General features: G+C 42.2%; 2 pseudogenes; both read left to right on the top strand.

The window, feature by feature from the left end:
* The first annotated feature begins 1,189 nt into the window (after positions 1–1,189).
* LOC135566809 (nucleolar transcription factor 1-like) lies at positions 1,190–6,152 on the top strand (annotated as a pseudogene).
* A 145-nt stretch (positions 6,153–6,297) lies between these two features.
* LOC135566810 (ataxin-7-like protein 3) lies at positions 6,298–18,548 on the top strand (annotated as a pseudogene).
* The last annotated feature ends 2,757 nt before the right edge of the window (positions 18,549–21,305 follow it).

Below are 21,305 nucleotides of genomic sequence, written 5' to 3'. Positions count from 1 at the left end.
ATAAGCTTCTAGTGTTAACGTGCTGAAAACCCAGGCTTTTACGAGAGAATCAGTGAAGCAGAGCACAAGTCAGAATTGGGGCTAGCAACCGTAGATGGGCTCGGGTGTAAATGCAGATTTCCAGATGTCATCAACAGTAATACAGTCAAGGCACGGCAGAGGACAGGGAGAGCTCTGCAGTGCTGATTTATGACATCTGAATGTGCATCAGATGGCAACAAGATCCTATTGTACAGCAATTTCATCAGGTAGCATGAATGCAAAGCCGGCGAGAGGTGGTTAGAATAGGACGGAAGGTCAAAAGTCAGTGTAACCAATAGTCAGAGTCCCGAGAACAAACAGTCTGTCCCACGGTTTGGTAAAGAAAGTTTGTAGTCAACAAAGCATGCAGGAGTCATGAGGCAAATAGAAAAATGCACAAGAAAAAAAACAAGCCATTGTAAGTTCAGAGTCACTCTCCTCAACAGTGCGTGTGTGCTGGAGGCGAGCGAAATCTCAGGAGAGAGGGAGTGTGGTGGGGGTACCTGTACCAGACAGGGAGATAGGCCAGGGCAGACGGTGAACAGATCGCCAGGTGGAATTTAACCCGCATTGCAGCAGGCAACGGGGGGGTCACACCCACTTGGGAGAAGTTCTATTTCTGGAGACAGATTTCTTGTAGAAAATGCCAGTGAATGGTCTTTGAACAGCAGGAGGGGGCTTCAAGGGCGCTTCAAAGATTCCTGCCACTTGTTGGGCCCAAAGGCCTCAACACCCTTTACTTTACACCTCAGTGCTAATTAAAGTTGTATTTTGTCTGTCCTTGCAAGCCTGGCAGCTTTAACTCAGCATTCAGTCCCCATAAAGTAAAATATAATTGTTTTCTTTTTCCCTTCTTGGCTTTCAAAATAGCATCAGACCAAACACTACTCACTTAGTTCCAGGTTGGGCGGTATCCTCAGGTCTCTACTGTTTGTTTGCTAGAGCACACGTCCGTATAGCTTGGAAAAAGGAAACCTTGGTAGCAGTAATCTCTCCGGTTAATTTTGGTCAAACAGGTTTTAGGTTCGAAGACCATGCTGTGGAGGGTAGCATCCTGCATATGTCCCTGCCGAAAAGTTTATCTAACTCCAAGTCTATTCTTTTGTAAAAATAAAAAAAACATGTTGAAACATGTGAGCTCACATGTAGCTGTCTCTCTCTCTCACAGTAGTCTTTGGGTTTCTGTGTGACTATAGGGAGGACCATCCCGACCTGGTGGAGAGCATGGCAAAGAAAGGTTCTAATGTGCCAGAGAAACCCAGGACGCCTCAGCAGCTATGGTACAGTCACGAGAAGAAGGCCTTCCTCAAAACACACGCAGACGTGAGTTACGCTTTCAGGACCGTTTGTTAGCACCTACAAAACACAATGTTCTCACTCCAATGCTAACGTGCTAAAGTTGAACTATGTCCATCTGAAGCAACATATATGTTCTAGAATCTATAATATCTGTTACTAGGCGACCACCAAAGACATTAAAGACAGTCTTGGGAAGCAGTGGACACAGCTGTCAGACAAAAAGAGACTCAAGTGGATTGCCAAGTCCCTGGAGATGCACAAAGCATATGAGGTGAGACATCCTCAAATATGAGGCACAAGACTCTGAAGATGGCCAAATTACTGCCTGACTATTTCAAGAGGTTAATTGATTTTAACCCGTGACCCTGTTTGTTTTCCACAGGAGGTGATGAAGGGCTTCATTGAGACTCACCCAGAGCTCAACATGAGCAACGAGGACATCGTCAAGTCCACCCTCACCAAGGCTGAGAGACATCTGAAGGACAAATCTGATGGCAGGCCAGACAAACCACCCCCGTGAGATTAATCCACACCAGCACACTTTTAATCTTACCACTGGGTGATCAAATTGTTAACTGGACATGGTGAGGTTGTGACCGTGTTGTGTGTTTTATAGGAATGGTTACTCCATGTTCTGTGCTGAGTTGATGTCCAGTATGAAGGACGTGCCCAGTACAGAGCGCATGGTCATGTGCAGCCAGCAGTGGAAGCTGTTGAAACAGAACGAGAAGGACGGCTACCAGAAACGCTGCGAGCAGGTCTGTACTTCACTAGCAGGTGAACTGTTATGTTGACTTTTTGGACATACTGTCGGAAGTCCTAAGTGCTCAAATTTTAACAATTCTGTTTTTCAGAGAAAGAAAGAATCTAAGTCGAGATGAACCGGTTTCTTTGTGTAAGTTTGTTTTTCTACATGTATGTGTGTGTCTGTATACAGTTGGAAGTTTACATACACTGACACAGAACCCAAACCGGCTGCTCGCGTGTGCCATCGTGCATACATTTATTTTGTCCCCCACACCAAACGTGATCAATAAACGCAGGTTAAAACATCAAAACAAACTCTGAACCAATTACATTAATTTTAGGACAAGTCGAAAAGCATTAAACATGTATGGCAATTTAGCTAGCTTGCACTTGCTAGCTAATTTGTCCCCATTTAACTAGCTTGCACTTGCTAGCTAATTTGTCCTCTACTCTGACAATTAATCCACACATAAAATGGTCAACTGAATCGTTTCTAGTCATCTCTCCTCCTTCCAGGCTTTTTCATCTTTGAACTTATATGACACAAGTAATTTTTCCAATAATTGTTTACAGACAAATTATTTCACTTATACATTCACTATCACAATTCCAGTGGTTCAGAAATGTTCATATACTAAAGTTGACTGTGCCTTTTGAACAGCATGGAAAATTCCAGAAAATGATGTCATGGCTTTAGAAGCTTCTGATAGGCTTATTGACATCATTTGTGGCAATTGGAGGTGTACCTGTGGCTGTATGTCAGGCCTACCTTCAAACTCAGTGCCTCTTTGCTTGACACCATGGGAATATCAAAAGAAATCAGCCTAGACCTCAGAAAAAATGTGTAGACCACCACAAGTCTGGTTCATCCTTGGGAGCAATTTCCAAATACCTGAAGGTACCACATTCATCTGTACAAACAATAGTATGCAAGTATAAACACCATGGGACCACGCATCAAATCACTCAGGAAGGAGATGCATTCTGTCTCCTAGAGATGAACGTACTTTGGTGCGAAAATGCTAATCAATTCCAGAACAACAGCAAAGGACCTTGTGAAGATGCTGGAGGAAACGGTATAAATGTATCTATATCCAGAGTAAAACGAGTCCTATATCGACATAACCTGAAAGGCCGCACAGCAAGGAAGAAGCCACTGCTCCAAGTCTGCCATAACAAAGCCAGACTACCTACGGTTTGCAACTGCACATGGGGACCACGATCGTACATTTTGGAGAAATGTCCTCTGGTCTGATGAAACAAAAATACAACTGTTTGGCCACAATGACCATCGTTATGTTTGTAAGAAACAGGTGAGGCTTGCAAGCCAAAGAACACCATCCCAACCGTGAAGCACGAGGGTGGCAGCATGATGTTGTGGGGGTGCTTTGCTGCAGGAGGGACTGGTGCACTCCACAAAATAGATGGAATCATGAGGATGGAAAATTATGTGGATATATTGAAGCAACATCTCAAAGACATCAGTCAGGAAGTGAAAGCTTGGTCGCAAATGGGTCTTCCAAATCAACAATGATACCAAGCATACTTCCAAAGTTGTGGCAAAATGGCTTAAGGACAACAAAGTCGAGGTATTGGAGTGGCCATCACAAAGCCCTGACTTCAATCCTATAGACAGTTTGTGTGTAGAACTAAAATGTCGTGTGCGAGCAAGGAGGCCTACAAACCTGACTCCGTTACACCAGCTCTGTCAGGAGGCATGGGCCAAAATTCGCCCAACTTATTGTGGGAAGCTTATGGAAGACTACCCAAAACGTTTGACCCAAGTTAAATAATTTAAAGGCAATGCTACCAAATACTAATTGAGTGTATGTAAACTTCTGACCCACTGGGAATGTGATGAAAGAAATTAAAGCTGAAATAAATCATTCTCTCTACTATTATTCTGACATTTAAAAAAAAAAGTGTTGATCCTAACTGACCTAAAACAGGGAATTTTTACTGGGATTAAATGTCAGGAATTGTGAAAAACTGATTTAAAATGTATTTGGCTAAGGTGTATGTAAACATCCAACTTCAACTGTATCTAGTGAATGAGAGCAGAGGCAGTATGTATGTTATTTACTCAGTGTCTGTCTGCAGAGTATATCAGAGGAGGAGCAGCAGCGTGTGCTGGGGGAGCAGAAGATGATTGGCTTTAAGAAGGGCAGCGGGGGCAGCAAAAAGAAGAGCAGAGCAAAGGTAAGTCCCACAATGCATCAGTATCACTCACCTCATCAGCTCCACATATTTCACAATAACAAGGAAGTATGAAATGGAGATGACTGTCATTTTATCAATCTCAGACAAAATAGATATTGACTGTAGTATGCACTATTTCACTGGTATTGTCACAGCCCTACTTTCTGCTTACAAGCATGGCAAGGATGAACATTTTTATTGTTTACAAATTCAATTGGATCAAGGGGTGTGTGCTTCACTTTTCCTGTTGCAATAAAGTTGTATTGAATTGAAAAAGCTCCCATCGCTTAAATTGCAGCCTAGCCCAGAGAAGCCCAAAGGCCCATCTCGGCCATGTTCATCTTCTCTGAAGAGAAACGTCCCAAGCTGCAGCAAGAGCGACCAGACCTGTCGACAGTGAGCTCACCAGGCTGCTGGCACGCATGTGGAACGAGCTCTCAGATAAGAAGAAGGTACACACCCCAGTTTAATACACACTACCATAGTGCAGCTGAGGGAGGGTTCTGAGCAGTAAGATGCAGTATATAAATATCTATGGTATAGAATAAAATGCAGTACAATGCATGACCGCATCAATTATATGGCATCGGCTTGTGTCGCTGAAAGGGGATTTCTGGTTTCAGCCTCTACCTGTGATTGTTAGCTAAATAACTGACGTTGTCTTCCCCCTGTAGGAGAAGTACAGGCGCCTTGAGACTGTCCTGAAGGCAGAGTCTGTGAAGAAGGGACAAGAGGAGCGCAGCCGGCTGCCAGACACCCCCAAGACTGCACAGGACATCTGGCAGCAGAGCGTCATAGGAGACTACCTGGCCAGGTTCAAGGTGGGTGACACAACTATGGCCTTGGATCAGGACTGCCTTTTAAAGCATGTTAACTGCTTCTCCCCTTGTCCTGACTATCTACCTCATTCCTCCTGTGCTTTACAGAACGACCGGCCAAAAGCACAGAAAGCCATGGAAGCCACTTGGAACACCATGGAGAAGAAGGAGAAGATCATGTGGATCAAGAAGGCAGCTGAGGACCAGAAACGATACGAGGTAAGTGGAATCCAATGTGTCAAAGGCAGAGGCCCCAGACATTTAAGTGTCCATTGAGACTTACTGGCACTCTTTTTGCTGACAGAGGGAGCTGAGTGAGATGCGCTCTCCTGCAACCATCATTGCCTCAGGGAAGAAGATGAAATTTGACGGTGAACCCAAGAAACCCCCTTCGTGAGTGTATTTCTGATGGAGTGCTTCTGTCTGTTTTTGATAACTATATTGATCTAGGATTTGTAAACGTACCTTTCAGGAATGGCTACCAGAAGTTCTCTCAGGAGATGCTGTCCAACGGAGAGCTGAACCACCTCCCAATGAAGGAGCGCATGGGGGGAGATCGGGGGCCGCTGGCAGAGGCAGCCCCAGAAGGAGAAGGACCGCTACAAAAAAGATCGCTGAGGAGAAACAGAAGCTGTACAAAGTAGAGCTGGAGCGGTGGCTGGCGGTATGCCATCTTTGATTTGTTGCAGACACTAAGTGCATTGAACATCCTAGCAATTGTGTGCCTGTAATGACCTGACAAATTAAAATGTCCCTGCTTTCAGAGTTTGTCCTCACAAGAAAGAAATGTGTACAAGGAGTACAACTCACAAGTAAGTCGTCCGTGCTATTCTATTATGCCTTAGAGTGAGTGTTACCACAAACTCTCCCTGTTGTTGCTGGCAAATTAACATGTAAACAAACTGAGTGTTAATGTTAATCTCCTATTGTCTTCCTCAGAAAAGAAAAACCCCAGTGAAACCAGGAGGCACTGCCCAAAGGATTAAGGCAAAGGTAATCAAGAAGTCGGTAAGTCCCAGCTCTGTTCAGTTTTATCATTACCACTCTACTTTTACTACTCTGCTCTAAGTCAAACATCATTCATCTCTGACAATCAATCTTCCCCCCCAGGACACAGAGGATGATGATGATGACGAGGAGGAAGAGAGGGAGGCTGCCTCATCAGATAAATTCGATTCTTCCAGTGCAGAGGACAGTGAGGAGGAAGATGATGATGATGATCGATGATGTTAGTTTTTCAGGCTTGTGTGAAATTCATCAATGCTGTTGGAAATTATAATGGTGCCCTTGACTGACATGACTGAGGCTAATGTTCTTGTTGTGTGACACCTACTCTTGCAGAATGAGGAAGACGACGATGATGACGATGAGGAGCGGAGGATAAAGAGAACAAGTCGGAGGAGTAGCAGCAGTGACTCGAGCTCAGTGGAGACATCGGACTCTGATTCAGACTGAAACTGGTCCATGGTGACCCAAGAGAGACTGAGCAGCGCTGAGCCAAGAGTTCGTGGAGCGCTGCCACTGTGCTCCTCTCACAACCCACCACCAGAGGGAGCCCTGCCACACCATGTCCATTTCTCACTCGCTTTCTCTCTTCTGTGTTTCTTCATTGGTGTTCTGTACAAGGAGGGTGAAGACCCTAACACCACCACATCATGCCCTTCATCTGTTATTCCTCCAACCCTGCCTTGACCTGCTCCCTGCCCAGCCACACAACGCTGGGTTCAGGTGGGGACATTTGGCTTCCTTTCTATATTCTGTGGCTAATAGGTTTCTATTAGCTTTTTTGGGAGTGACTGTTGATTTTGGCCCCATCCTGTTTTGTCAGTGTCTGTCAGATGCTAGAGTTTTGGTTGTGAAGGGGGAGTTGTGAACAGGCCTCCGAGAGCCAAAGAACCTATTTGACTGTGGGATTATTTTGGGGTGGTGGGTGCAGGGGACCAAATAATTGCACTCTTGAGAATGTTTCCTTTAGTCTTTTGTTCTTCAGCGCCTCTCAACTTTCTTCCTGCTCTCAATGTGTATGTTTTAATTATTAGGTTCTTAACGAGGTGGTATCTTCAGGAAAAAATTAAGCCATTATGAATGTCTCTTGTTGTTGCTGGAAATTTAGAGGAGATGTATTCATCCACAGTTTTAGTTAGATTTGGATGCATTTAGAAAAATGGCTTTTGCCTGTCTTTGACAGGTGTTCAAGTTCAAAGGTGACTGACAGTCTATTTATTTATGCTACATAGAAATGCGTCCAAGCTTTTTTGGGGGACAATTTCAAGGGTCTTTGTGGAGCAAGTCCAAGACAATTCTGTTTGACTCATGTTGGTTCTCATGTTGATTTTTCAGTTTAGATTTGTTCATCCACTGGCCTGTTGAACAGAATAAATGATGAATGTTTCTTAGTGGTATTAAAGGAATATATCGTTTATCGATTAAGAGTTTTTGCTTGCCACTCTTACAGAGTAGTTATTTTTGCCCGGACTGCAGACAACAGACTATGTTGTACAATTTAATATTGGTTTTGATTTCTTCCTTGAACCACTGTTTTACACTTCTATTTGATCTAAAGCTGATTTAATGAATTTGTTTTAATAATGTCGAGGGCTGTGGTCAGTTCCATTTGAAATCAGGGATAGATTGAAATGGATCCATTTAGTTATTTTAAATTAAATCAAATTGACCCCAACCCAGATATTCTTTTAGTCGAAGTATCCCAAAAAATCTTTGCACTTCATGTAAGCCTGTTCCATACTACCTGTGGTCAACTGTTCAGCCCCTTCATGTAAGCCTGTCCCATACTACCTGTGGTCAACTGTTCAGCCCCTTCATGTGCCTGTCCCATACTACCTGTGGTCAACTGTTCAGCCCCTTCATGTGTTTGTGTGACAGCGACTGCATTGGTGTGTGCTGTCTGCATCCTGTGTTTGACTGTGGCTTCGATTATCTACTCTTCTCCGTGTGTGTACTTCTCATTCCCCAAGGATTAAAAAACATTTGCTTGGTGAGAGAATGGGCTAGACTGTGTTCCTAAAAATGTTTCTTAAACCAGTCGCATGCTTTTAAATCCTTTGAGGGCAGTGAACAGTTTGCACTTAGGAGAAGGGTACAGAACCCGACTGCAATCTGTGAAGGATGTATGTGCCTGTGTGGTGTAGGAGGCACTTCTCATCCCATTACCACAAATACCTTGATGAAGATTTTTGTTAATGCCCTTTTCTCAAAATGATTGAAGCTGAGTCATGTGGTCCTGTTGGTTACCAGCACAAGGACAGATGCGTTAGACGACCCACTGGACTGGTTATGTCATAAGTTTAGCTTGTTTCCAGGGCAGTACAATGGGTTAACAATGGCTCCAGTTTTAAATGGGACTGAGTTGGTCCATTTCTAAATCTCATAATTGTTGATTAACACCAGCATGGTGGGCTATATATGATTTGGTGAGAAGGGAATGTGGGAAATGTTATGGAGGGTTTGGGATACTGGATTCGGGAAAGGGATTTGTGGATGGTGTTGCCAATGGGGATACAACATACTGTTTGTATGGTATTTGTAAATATTGCTTTTTTGTATTGTGTGGAATTACTTTGATTTGTAGTTTGATTTATTTGGCCAAGTCTTGCTCCATCTGAGGTGTGAGTCCATTGCTTGCAGGGGGAAACGTTTTTGATTGTGTTTGTCTGTTTTAGTTATTATCTCTCCCCATGTTGGTTTCTTTGTATAAATGACTAAATGAGAACGGCTTACAGATTTGTACTGCTGATCATTTGACACATTTTGATGTTTTCTATAGCGGAGGGTGTTATGTCCCTGCTATTTAAGCATTTGGCAAATAAACTTGGTCTTTAATAAGTATACATATTGCATTCATTATTTTTTACAAATGATTGTAGGTGTTATATGATGGATGTTGAAGACAATTGCCTACTGAAAATGGATAATGGACCAACTCATATGTTCGAAATGCCGACCAAACAATAGTGTCCTAAATAAATGGATCAATTAGAATTGTCACCCTATAATATACCCTAATTTGTGATTTGGTTGTTTCATGAGAACTAATCGATAAACGATAACCGTGATTATTTCACCACTTCCCTTTCCGTCAATAACATAAATGGTCACTCGCGAGAGGGGGCGGATCCAGACAGCCGAGGTTTTCTATTTAATTATTGCATATCCAATTAAACATTAAATGTATGCACTTAAGTACATTCACTTGATTTGATTAGAAGTTAATTTCCTTTCTATGCCATTTTCCCCGACTTTCGGCCATGTAAAACGGCACGGAGAACCTCGGTGATCGTTTAGTGAGGTCTGTTTTGGAAGGAAAATGGCAGCCTCTTTACCTTTCTTATTTCCTTTGACTGCTCTGCTGGATCACATTTAAATGACTAGCTAATAGCTACAACAACATGTATCATCCTAGCTAGATACAATGTAGCAAAAATAATATTGTCAATGTCCAGCTAAACTGTAACGGCTCAATCATATATTGGTCGTTGATGGTGAGTGAGCTGACCAGTATGATATTCTCTGTAAAGAAATCATTGAAATAATTGTACGTACACGTATATAAGATTATGGTCGTTTGATAGCTATGTTTTTGCTATCGGTAGCAGATATTAGGAAAATATTTGTTTTGCTAACTAGATAGCTAATTTGCTCTATCAGTTGTAAAGAAATCATTGCGCAAATAGTATGTCTTAATGCTCACTCTGAGTAGACAATACAACTCATTCTGTTTGTAAGTTTTTGTTCTGGTTCTGTCTTGTATTGTGCTTAGCCGCTGTGTACTAATTCAGTGAAATGTATTTGTTTATTTGTTTCAACAGCTAGGCTATCTGCCAGCTTTTCTCATCGGTGCTCCTTTGTAAGTGTTGATTTATCTCACTCTGGGACTTTGTTGGGTTTTTGTCCAACAAATGGATAATCTTTGTCTCATCACTTATTTTTATTGTTTGAATGACTAATTTTAAATCACTAAATGTGTGTATTTCCTGTTTTCAGCTCTGTTGTCCCCATAGCTGTGCCATGTAGAAGGCTGCGTTAAACTTTTGCATCTAAGCTAATATCGAACGTTATGTTTGGTGGTAGTTGTCGCAAACAGGAAGTTGCTCATGTAGTTTCCTTTCCTTTGTGGCCTTTGTGACTTTATTCTTTGCTGTCCTCCACAGGCCTTGGCTCCAGGACATCTACCTGGTGGAGGACGCCTGTTTGGGCCTGTGTTTGAGGTGCATCGTGCTGTCAAACAGGGCTACTTCTTCCTGGATGACACGGACCAAAAGCTGAAGGACTTTGGTTAGGACCAGAGTGCTTTTCCCCTGGGTCTGGTTATCTGGTTCATTTCTCTGCCTTTAATTTGTTAGTTTATCTTTCATGTATGTTCTCGCCTTGCTCCGTAGAAATCGTTGACCAACCAGGAGTGGACATTTTCGGGCAAGTGTACAATCAGTGGAAAAACAAGGTGTGTGTGTCCCAACTGCAACCGGAGCATTGCTCGTCCCCGCTGCCCTCATCTGGAGAAATGCTTGGGCATGGGGGCGCAACAGCAGCCGCATATGCGTAACAGCAGGTCAGCAAGGGGCACTGGACATGGACACTACACTACAATGTGACAAAGAAAACAAACCAATACATTCCTCAAGTGATTGGGCAATTCTGCTAATTTTCTTGATATTGGTCTACAGAATAGCAAGCAGTAACAACATGAACAACAAATCAGAGAGTGATCAGGAAGACAATGATGACGTCAATGACAATGACTGGTCGTATGGCTCAGAAAAAAAAGGTGAGAATAAAACAAGTGTGAATCCCTGTCTGAATGTTTTTTTGTGACTTTAGCTGAACAAGCACATCTATGCTTGTCTTACACCCCTCTATTTTCCCTCTACAGCTAAGAAGAGAAAGTCAGATAAGGTATTTTTACATTCTTTGAAACAACATATACCTTTGGTAAGTTTCATTGCTGTGGAGATTCATGTTCTGTATGTTGTGTTTTTGTCCACATGTAATTGCAAGGGGGCCAATAGATACAAAATAACCTTAAGGATTTCTGGTATCCCTCTGTCCTTTCTGCTAGGGCCGGGATGATACCAGTATCGCATTACTCGTTAGTGTCGTGGCAAGGAAACTACTTTAGGGAAACAGCACTAATGTTGTAAACAAACATCATTAAGTTGTTATCCAGTCACATTTATTTATTTTACAAGCTATAGTGCACATTTGACAAAAAGCAACTTTTTAAAGGACCAAATAGTTTGCTCTGCTTTGTGTGAATTTTTCCCATGGACTTCTTTTGCCATACTGGTATTATCACAGCCCTACTTTCTGCTTACAAGCATGGCAAGGATGAACATTTAAAAAACATTTTTTTACAAATTCAATTGGATCAAGGGGTGTGTGCTTCACTTTTCCTGTTGCATGCTTCACTAGTTGTTTGTGATCTGTTCATCTAGATCAGTGTGAATCTAAATGGACAGTTCTTCTCTTTTTGTGTATTATTTCCTTAGAATCCAAATTCACCCAGAAGATCAAAATCTGTAAAGCATAAAAATGGTGAGTATAACATTACCTCTTCGTACCCATGTAAGATGCATGTTAAGTGACAAACTATAAGCTGTGTGTCATTTACATTTCCCATCTGGAATGTAAATATTTTCCAATTGAAACACATGATTAGAATGGCATTTTTCTTTTTTAATCTTAGTGGCAATCCGCAGTTAAAACAATCGCCGCACCATTATTCTGTAAAAAGCTGAGAGATTGTGCTAGAAATGTTTTACCACTCAAATGAATAGAAAGAGCTATGGATACAAGGACTGACCATCGTGATATCAAAGTTATAGTTTTGAGGCTGTATAGTGTTTTGTTAACAAACATTGGAGTACAACAAGTTCTGATTGGGTATAACAGTTCAAGTTATATTCTTCAAGAATCAATGGGTACATATCATTACTTTATACATCCTAAAATGGATGTAGCAACTGCAGATTCCCCCTTTTTTTAAATGTCATTTGTCAATATCATTTCTCAATCAGAATTTATTTGACTGAAATTCACACTGATATTCATACTTAATTGCATACATTATTGTTTATATAATGCATTCTGATATACAGAATATTATATGTGGTCTCATGGTATTTTGTTTGTCAGGAGTTGTGGGAATGTTCTAGAGTCCAGACTCTTTGTAGCCTTGAAATGGAAGTGTGTAGTCCAACTCCTGAATACACCCAATTTATGGCCCTACTTTGTGTGTGTTTGTGTGCGTGAAAGTTTTAGAGTAGTTGGTTGAATGGTTGGGGATGTTTTACACTCTGCTCGTTTCAGCATTGCTGGGGCCAAAGCTTTGTTGCAGATCAGGAAGCTCCATGCGTGCTGTTGAGAGATGATGCATTTCCTCGGTGATCAGAAGGGGCTGGTTACTGCCAGGCCAGCTCTATAATGCCCTCCCCCGCTTCAATGTAGGGTCAAAGGTCAACCCGAGAAGAATCTGGGAAAGACCCCTGCCGTTTTAGGGACAGTATATCAGGAAAAGAGTGCCTGGAGTTTGAACTTTCATTCCTAAGGAAATGAACCTTAGCATGGACCCAGGGTGTCTCCAAAATCCTCTATTGAGAATGTTAATGTGGCCTTCTGGATTCTTCACGATAGATGGCCATTGAAGGAGTCTGCTGCTTAAATCCAGGTCAAATGCACAATGTTGGCAGAATACAGACGTAGTACAGTATGAAAAGGATCACAATGTTGGCAGAATACAGACGTAGTACAGTATGAAAAGGATCACAATGTTGGCAGAATACAGACGTAGTACAGTATGAAAAGGATCACAATGTTGGCAGAATACAGACGTAGTACAGTATGAAAAGGATCACAATGTTGGCAGAATACAGACGTAGTACAGTATGAAAAGGATCACAATTTTGGCAGAATACAGGCGTATACAGTATGAAAAGGATCACAATGTTGGCAGAATACAGACGTAGTACAGTATGAAAAGGATCACAATGTTGGCAGAATACAGACGTAGTACAGTATGAAAAGATCAGAAGCAGCATAAGATGAGGATAAGCAATTAAGATATAAGGCAAAGGCCGACTCTTCATGCTCCACAGTCTCCTGTTTGCTTGATGATTTTAATTTGACATGGATCATGGTGCAAGTTAATGAGCTGAGAATGACTTACAGGAAGCTGACAATTGTGTGCAATAAATCACAGTTCAGCCTCCAGTTTTCAGTTCTTTGTATGTAATATATCCATTTATTTTCTGTATTGTGTTATATTGTTTAACTCGTTCAACACTTGAGTGAAAAAATCATGTCAGATGATAGTCTGGTCCCAGTAATGATAGACTACAGTCATGTCTCTAAAACAGACCAGCTGTTTATCTCTTAGTTTCTCAGGTGACTCAACAAGTCCTCTTGTGCATTATCCTATCCATTATCTACTTGACATATTCATGCTTTTGTTTGCATTTGTTTTTGTTTGTATCATGTCTTCATTGATTCTTGATTGTCCCTCTTTCTTTTAAATGGAGCTGAAATGAAACGGTGCTGCTATCTTCTATGGAGCGTCAAGGATGTTCCTATGTAATAAATGACCTGAACTCAATCCACACCAGTTTGATCGACCTGTCGTTTGTGGTTTTGGCCCTTAAAGTGCTGCTCAATTTCAATCACAGATTGATTAAACCATTAAAATATATTTTGCCTTATGCTTATGCATAAATATGCTTGCTACTGCAGCACGTACATAATAATCAATTCTGTTTTCTTACCTCACTGGTCAATAGCTAGAGAGACCTTTGCTTCATCCCATCATAAACTACATTTCACGCATGTTTTCTCAGACATAGGAATCAATTGTTTGTGACATGTAATATTGTGGATATTGCACTAAATGTAATCACTGCTTTATTTCATGGTTGGTGGTGGTTGTGTGCATCATCTGTGTCTTTGGGAGTCTGGCAAGTAGACTGATAGATCATATGCTGTTCTCTTTTTCAGGGGAGCTTAATAATAGTGTCAATGCAGATCCATACAAGGTAACCAGAATCAATTTTTCTGATGGTTCACACCTACATATCTATTAGTGTGTTGATGTCTGTTATCGTTCTCTCCCTCACTGCAGTACAACTATAACACTGGCATCAATTACGAAACTTTAGGCCCAACTGAGGTCTCTGTTGACAACAGTGAGTCATTTTAATTTATCCATTCTACCATCCATCCACAAGTCTAACTGTATTGGATCATATCTCAAGACATTTATCAGCAGTGTGTATGACTGCTTGTCTCTAACTACACTGCCCCCTGTCTGCACAGCAATGTGGGTGATCTCGGAGCACACCAAGAAGATGTGCACCAGGTAGGGATTACTCTGCACGCAAACACAGCACATGCACCTCTAATAGTCTTGTCATTTCCACCTAATGTCCTATCAGCTACACGGAGTGCTACACATACCTTTATCACACAAACTCATTAATACTTTTTGTTTCTCAAGCGCTGGCACTAGATGTTAGCTTGAGTCAAAGTTGCTGATTATGATCATGATGGGCCATTCAGGGTTGTACTGTGTCAGACAGACATCTTCTTGGAAGTTTGATGTCAATGTCGAGTGCATCCTGTGTTTCCATCCCTCAGCCTGCCCTTAGTATGGACCTTACCAGGTCCTCAGAGGTTGTTAAACTAGCTAGTCAGGAAGGTCTTCCGTGACTTGAATGACGTGTGTTCCGGACAAGTGGTAAACCTGTGGCCCAACTCCATTATGGAGGTTGCCAACAGACACTCATGGTTACTGTTCTGCATGTTGTTTCTGTGAGACCTTTAACATGATCAGTTTCATTGGTGTGTTGTGATCATGTGTAGTTGGGACTGATTTTTGGGGTACACAAGTGGCAACTCTATATGATTCTCAATTATTTTCCATTTCCTTTATAACATACAGTATTTATTAGATGATTGGGGTCAGTTATTGACTAATTTTCTTCTTTTTTTAAAGTATACTGAACAAAAATATAAACTAAACATCTAAAGTGTTGGCCCCATTTTTCACGAGCTGAAATAAAAGATCCTAGAAATGTTCCATATGCACAAAAAGCTTGTGTATTAATGTGTTTACATCCCTGTTAGTGGGCATTTCTCCTTTTCCAAGATAATCCATCCACCTGACAGGTGTGGCATATCAAGAAGCTGATTAAACATCATGATCATTACACAGGTGCACCTTGTGTTGGGGACAATAAAAGATTAGTCACACAACACAATTCCACAGATGTCTCTAGTTTTGAGGAAGCGTGCAATTGCCAGATAATTTAATGTTTATTTCTCTACAATAAGCTACCTCCCAACGTAATTTTAGAGAATTTGGCAGTACATCCAACCGGCTTCACAACCGCAGACCACGTCAGCCCAGGACCTCCACACCACAAAAGTATTTCTGTCTGTAATAAAGCCCTTTTGTGGGGATAAAACTCATTCTGGCTCCCCAGTGGGTGGACCTACAGTATGCCCACCCATGGCTGTGCCCCTTCCCAGTCATGTGAAATCCATAGATTAGGGCCTGATTTCCTTCTATGAACTGTAACTTGGTAAAACCGTTGAAGTTGTTGCATGTTGCGTTTTATATTTTTGTTCAGTATAATACCAAATCGTGTCAAATTAGTAAAACAATTCATATTTGATTGGACTAAACAACAGATATTTTCCAATTGGACTATGTAAGACCCTGATTGGACACTGCCTGCCGTACGTGGTGAGAGACGAACTGGACACTGTCAGTGAGCAAAAGTTAATCTCTAACCTTCAAACTCTGACACCTGACCCATCATCTGATTGGTCACTGGCAGTGTCTGTTTCTGTCTCTCTCCCACTCTTGTCTCTGCCGTGGCCCTGGGTAGGCGGGGCCACTGTGCATTGTGGGCAGGTGTTTCTCAGGTGTTTGTAATGCCACGTTGTGTCCCTGCCAGGTCCCAGCGGTGCCCCCAGCACACGGACGAACAGAGGAGGGCCGTCAGGGTGTTCCTCCTGGGGCCGTCCGCGTGAGTGTGCCCCTCCCCTGCCCCTCTGGCCTCCATTGGTTCTGACTCGTTTATTCCTAGAACTGATATATTCGATCTTGACTGGTGCCTGTGGTGTCCCTAAATGTACAGGTGTTTGCTTGAGGAGTTGTATTGAATGACTATGTATTTATTGTGGATGTTTTGTGCCAGTTAGATGGACAGGCCTTATCATTGAGGGTGGACTATGTTAGTTAGCTACTGTATGAGCATTCATGGGGCCAACTGTATGGCCTGGGTGTGTACTACAGTAGGTGTGCTGTATGGCAGATTGAATGGCTCCACCATGTGTCCTGCTGCTGTCTGTGGCTGGTCTGATCTGAGCGGCTGTTGTCTCTGTCAGGTCGTCTCTACCCGATGCAGACACGATGGTGAAGTGACTGCTACGATGCCTCAGGCGGACAAGTTCTCATGAGTCGCCTACAGTGGGATGGATCCTCCAGACATCTCCCCCTCCGATTCAGCCTCCTCCAAAGCTGGTAAGAGAGATACAGTTCAGGTGTTCTGTACGTTCATACACTGGAAGTCGGTCTCATCTCATCCCCTGCTCTTGATCTCTCACCAAGCTCAACAACTCAGATTCTAAGCCTAGAAGAAGAAGAAGACGTCTCTTGGCCTAAACAGCACAGGAGGAGGGGCGGCGGTGGGAGTGGAGGGCAGCCTCCCAGAGTAGTCTAGTAGGCCAATCCAACAGAAAGAAGAAGCCCAAGCTTCCTGTTCCCCCTGCCCCCAGTATCTATGACAACCTAAACTAGGATAGTCCCAGTCTGCCCCCCTCTCAGAGGCAAAGATGATAACCCATTAACTCACATCCACTCACTCACTTTAATATCAGCTCTGATTAGCCCAGGGGTTGTAACTTCTCTTTTTTCATAACTGGACACAGCACCCCTTCATTTGAACGCCATTCTTATTTGTTTGTTGTTGAAGACAATATTTTGCAATTCCAGTTATAAAGAAACATGGATTGTTCACTTTAATTATGTTTTTGTTAATCAGTGATTTAGGCTTCAGACATGGACCAATCACACTCCGCTTTTTTGCACTCTGATCTGTTTTCTCCTAAAAACAAAACATTGCTTTCTTTTTGACTCTGTCTCTGTTTAGGAGGGGACTTGTGGACTAATTGCATCACCTTACGACTACAGCGTTGTTATTGTGGTGGAGGATGTCAGTGCCATCTTGTTGTTTCCCCAGTATTGGGGTACTTGATCGTGGCTTTATCTGTACTAGCATTGTATTGCACAGTGGTGTGTGTGTGTGTGTATGAATGTTTGTTGTGTAAAGTTGACTGTTTTCCATGTTGTGTGTGTGTGAGATTTCATTTGTTTTCAGATTACTATGCATCTCTGAATGTGCCATTGTGGTAGAGTCAGTATATGTGTTATTTTGTATATTTAACTTTTTTGGTTTACATTGACTGTGTCAAGTGAGAATGTGTATTTAATGTCTGCACTCAGTAAATTGTAAATGCAGATGTTGACGTGTTTTTATATACCGATACATGTGGTATGATGACCTATGTAAAAGAATCATGATTTAATTGGATACTGTATACATACACGGTAACCTCTCTACCATACACAGCTTCATGCTTAACAGTGCTTCTTCCCTGTCTATCTTTACTGTTTCATACTCAGTCTGAAGTTGCTCTAATCTGCTTTTGCTGCAAATCACAATATCACTCTATACAAGTTGTAGATCTCACATGGCTTCCTGTTGAATAATGCTAAAGTATAGTGGAGTCAACCTGCTTTTTTTTCTCAATAATACTCTAGGCCAATCTGCATCACTTGACTTGCTTTCAAAGTCTGTCTCTGCTTGTGTGCAGTCTCTATGCGCTTGTAGGAATTCAAATCCGCCGCCTGCAACAGAAGTGCCATGGCTGTTGCATGGGATATTTCAGACTGTTATTCTTGCCATTTTCAGTTTTACTCTAGCTAACGAGTTAAGTTTGATATGTTATTCATTCCTGTTTGAGAGGCCCACCAGACTATACTCGCTGAGAATCTTATACCCTGAGCTTTCATTTAGAACATTCAGCCAGTGATTAAGTATGACATCACTTTAATGTGCACTAAAAGAATCAACCTTCAAGTGAAAAAACACCTATTTTGGATATGGCTCATTTCATTTGTCCCCCTTTGCTGACAGGGTAAAGAATGGCCTGTATTACTAATACTGTGTAACTGTTTATTTGTGTGTATCAGTGTGTCTCTGAACAATATGAGTGTGGACAAATGACGCAATAGAAAGTGTCTTCACAACACAAAAACAACTTTTCATGCACGTGTGTGTGCATGTGCAAATATGTCAATTGTATATTGTGACGCACAGCTAGGTTTTCTTTTATCTCAGTTTCCCAAGTGTACAGAGGTTTCTTTGTCTGAGTAAAATAGTGTCATTCAGATTTCTTGCGTTCTGTCATTTTGTCCAATATCAGACATACTCCCTCTTTACACAGGGACTGATTGGTTTGAATGTCTTTAAATCTGAAGCCAGAGGGAAACAATTGAAATTAAGGGATAAAGATATTTTCCCTCTCATCTGTGTTAAATTCCCCAACAGAAATCCTGATGTGTCCGATGTGGTTTCATCCCATTCATTCTATGTACAGTAAATACATATTTACAGTATTTTCTAAACCAAACATGTTGCTTATTTTCATGCATTAACTTATATGGTTTAAAATAACTAAAGATATTAGCGTAGAGAAATTCAAGCAACAAAAATCCTTAAACGGTTTTGCCTTGCAATAAGGCAGTCGTTACAGTCCACAATAACTAAGGTGAAAGCTCATTCCCAAAGAACTGGAAAGAAAGTAGAAATATAACTACCACTCCATACATAGCGAGTGGTTTCGAAGTTGCTCTAGAGTCAAGTCTTTAGTTGTATAATCTTCATGTTGTTTCCGTTGCAAATGAGGAAATGAATTGCTCGTTCAAACACGTACTACAAAAAGAAAACATTTCTGGAACGTTAACATGTATATAATGAAAAGAGTATGTGGCCATGATGTGAAGAGATGCATTATCCTAGGTCTAGATTCAATCAGATCAAGTGTTAACCGGCGATAGCTGATTTCTGGCGGTGCACCTGCGTTGGAGCTGTCAAATCGGTGAGTGGCTGCTCTTTATCATTATCACGAAGCCACACCTGTCCTACTTGCATTATAAGTTCAGAACGAGAACGGCAGCAGGCTGATAGAAATTACGCTCAAATTGAAAATAATTCAAATAAAGATTTCTAATCAGCCCATCGGGAGGTGTAGATTACATCTCACATTCCATTGTTCGAACTTGTAAACAAGGCCCGCATTTACTTAAAGCAAAGCACTACTTCACTGCTACAGTTTTGCAGTTTAACTGACGCTCAGCCCAGAAGGACAATTTCCATACACGGCCACATAGATAAGTCAGATTTCAAAATTCATAATAAGACACTTAGGTCATCACCTTTGTGCACAAATCATCCATTGATTTATTCAAATATTTGTAGATAATGCCAACATTTTATATTCATCAGTCTGCCATGTTTTTGGATGATGTCTGCGCTGCTCCCTATGCACACTGAGTGCTAGTGTGCATGTGATATTGATCTGTATAAACTGGATTCAACCCGGATATAGACGGACATGAATTGGCTTATGCGAACGTGAGTAGATAACCTTGAAAACAAAAGGCGGACATCTTAGGCGCAGTCTCCAGTTCTTATACCTCAGTGGATTGACAGCACTAACACAGTTCCACCTCCCACACCAATTTCTATACTGATGTGGGCTTAAGCGGATCTGATTGAATAGAGACCCTAATTTCTGAGAGCAACCTAATACAGAACAGGCTATGTGAAGCCAAACTGACCAGAAGATGTTGCTGACACAGTGGACCAAGCAGCCTGTGGTCCTGGGTGTGATGCTGATGGTTCTGCCCTATAAAGGATCAACAGGAGCTGGACCCACTCATTGTTTTTCTGAGAAACAAAATTACCACTCATTATTATCTCTGCATCATACTAACAAACACATTCCAGATAACTAAATTCTGCACATACAATTAATCTCATATTATGCTATTTGCTGGTGCATGCACAAACAGAGGCACACCCACTCTAGGGATTCCAGTTATCTGCAGTTCTAAGGCAGAGAGGCCCCCTGACCCATTCATCCTCCCCACACAGTTGTTTTTTCCCTCTCATTCTCCTGCCCAGATGAGGCCCTTCCGTCCTGCCTCCTCTCCGCTCACCGGCTGTGCATTCCAAAGATGAGAAGCTGAAGAACACAGTGACTCCCACCAGGAGATGGTAGCAGGGGCGGTGAAGAACTGAGCGTAGTTGATGCGGAAGTACCAGACCACGGCTAACATCACCACAAAACAGGCACCACCAGGCTGCTGGTGCTCAGAGCCAGGCCTGCAGCCCCGATTCCCCCACTAGCCCAGAGCGAGCTGTCTCCTCTGGATGGCCTCCCGCAGCACCTGGGACCACGTGGCAGTGGATCACACTGTTGTGAGAGATGTTGAGAGGGGAAGCAGAGTCCGTTTAGGATCTGGAAGCAGCTGGCCCTGGTAGATCAACTTGATCTGACGCCTCCCGCCCTGAGAAGTACTTACTAGAGGAGAAAGAAATGTCTCTGTAAGACTGTATGGGAGAGATATGCATGTTCAATAAATCAAAAAAAGGTTCAACACAGAAAATGCATGAGAGCTGCCATATCATAATAACCTCTTCAGTAGACCCACTGTATCCTGGGGACCAACAACTCAGATTATAAGAAGCCCAAGAAGAAGAAGAAGACGTCTCTTGGCTAAACAGCACAGGAGGAGGAGGGGGCGGCAGTGGGAGTGGAGGGCAGTAGCTCCCAGAGTAGTCTAGTAGACCAATCCAACAGAAAGAAGAAGCCCAGCTTCTCCCACCTCTCTGCCCCCAGCATCTATGATGTGTCCTAAACCAGATAGTCCCAGTCTGCCCCCTCCTCAGAGGCAAAGATGATAACCCATTAACTCACATCCACTCACTCACACATTAATATCAGCTCTGATTAGCCCAGGGGTTGTAACTTCTCTTTTTTCATAACTGGACACAGCACCCCTTCATTTGAACGCCATTCTTATTTGTTTGTTGTTGAAGACAATATTTTGCAATTCCAGTTATAAAGAAACATGGAAGCAGC

Source organism: Oncorhynchus nerka, unplaced genomic scaffold, assembly GCF_034236695.1.
Source record: "Oncorhynchus nerka isolate Pitt River unplaced genomic scaffold, Oner_Uvic_2.0 unplaced_scaffold_3260, whole genome shotgun sequence".
Lineage (NCBI taxonomy): Eukaryota > Metazoa > Chordata > Actinopteri > Salmoniformes > Salmonidae > Oncorhynchus > Oncorhynchus nerka.
Note: the sequence above shows the minus strand (reverse complement) of the source record. Positions and strands in the feature narration are given on the sequence as shown.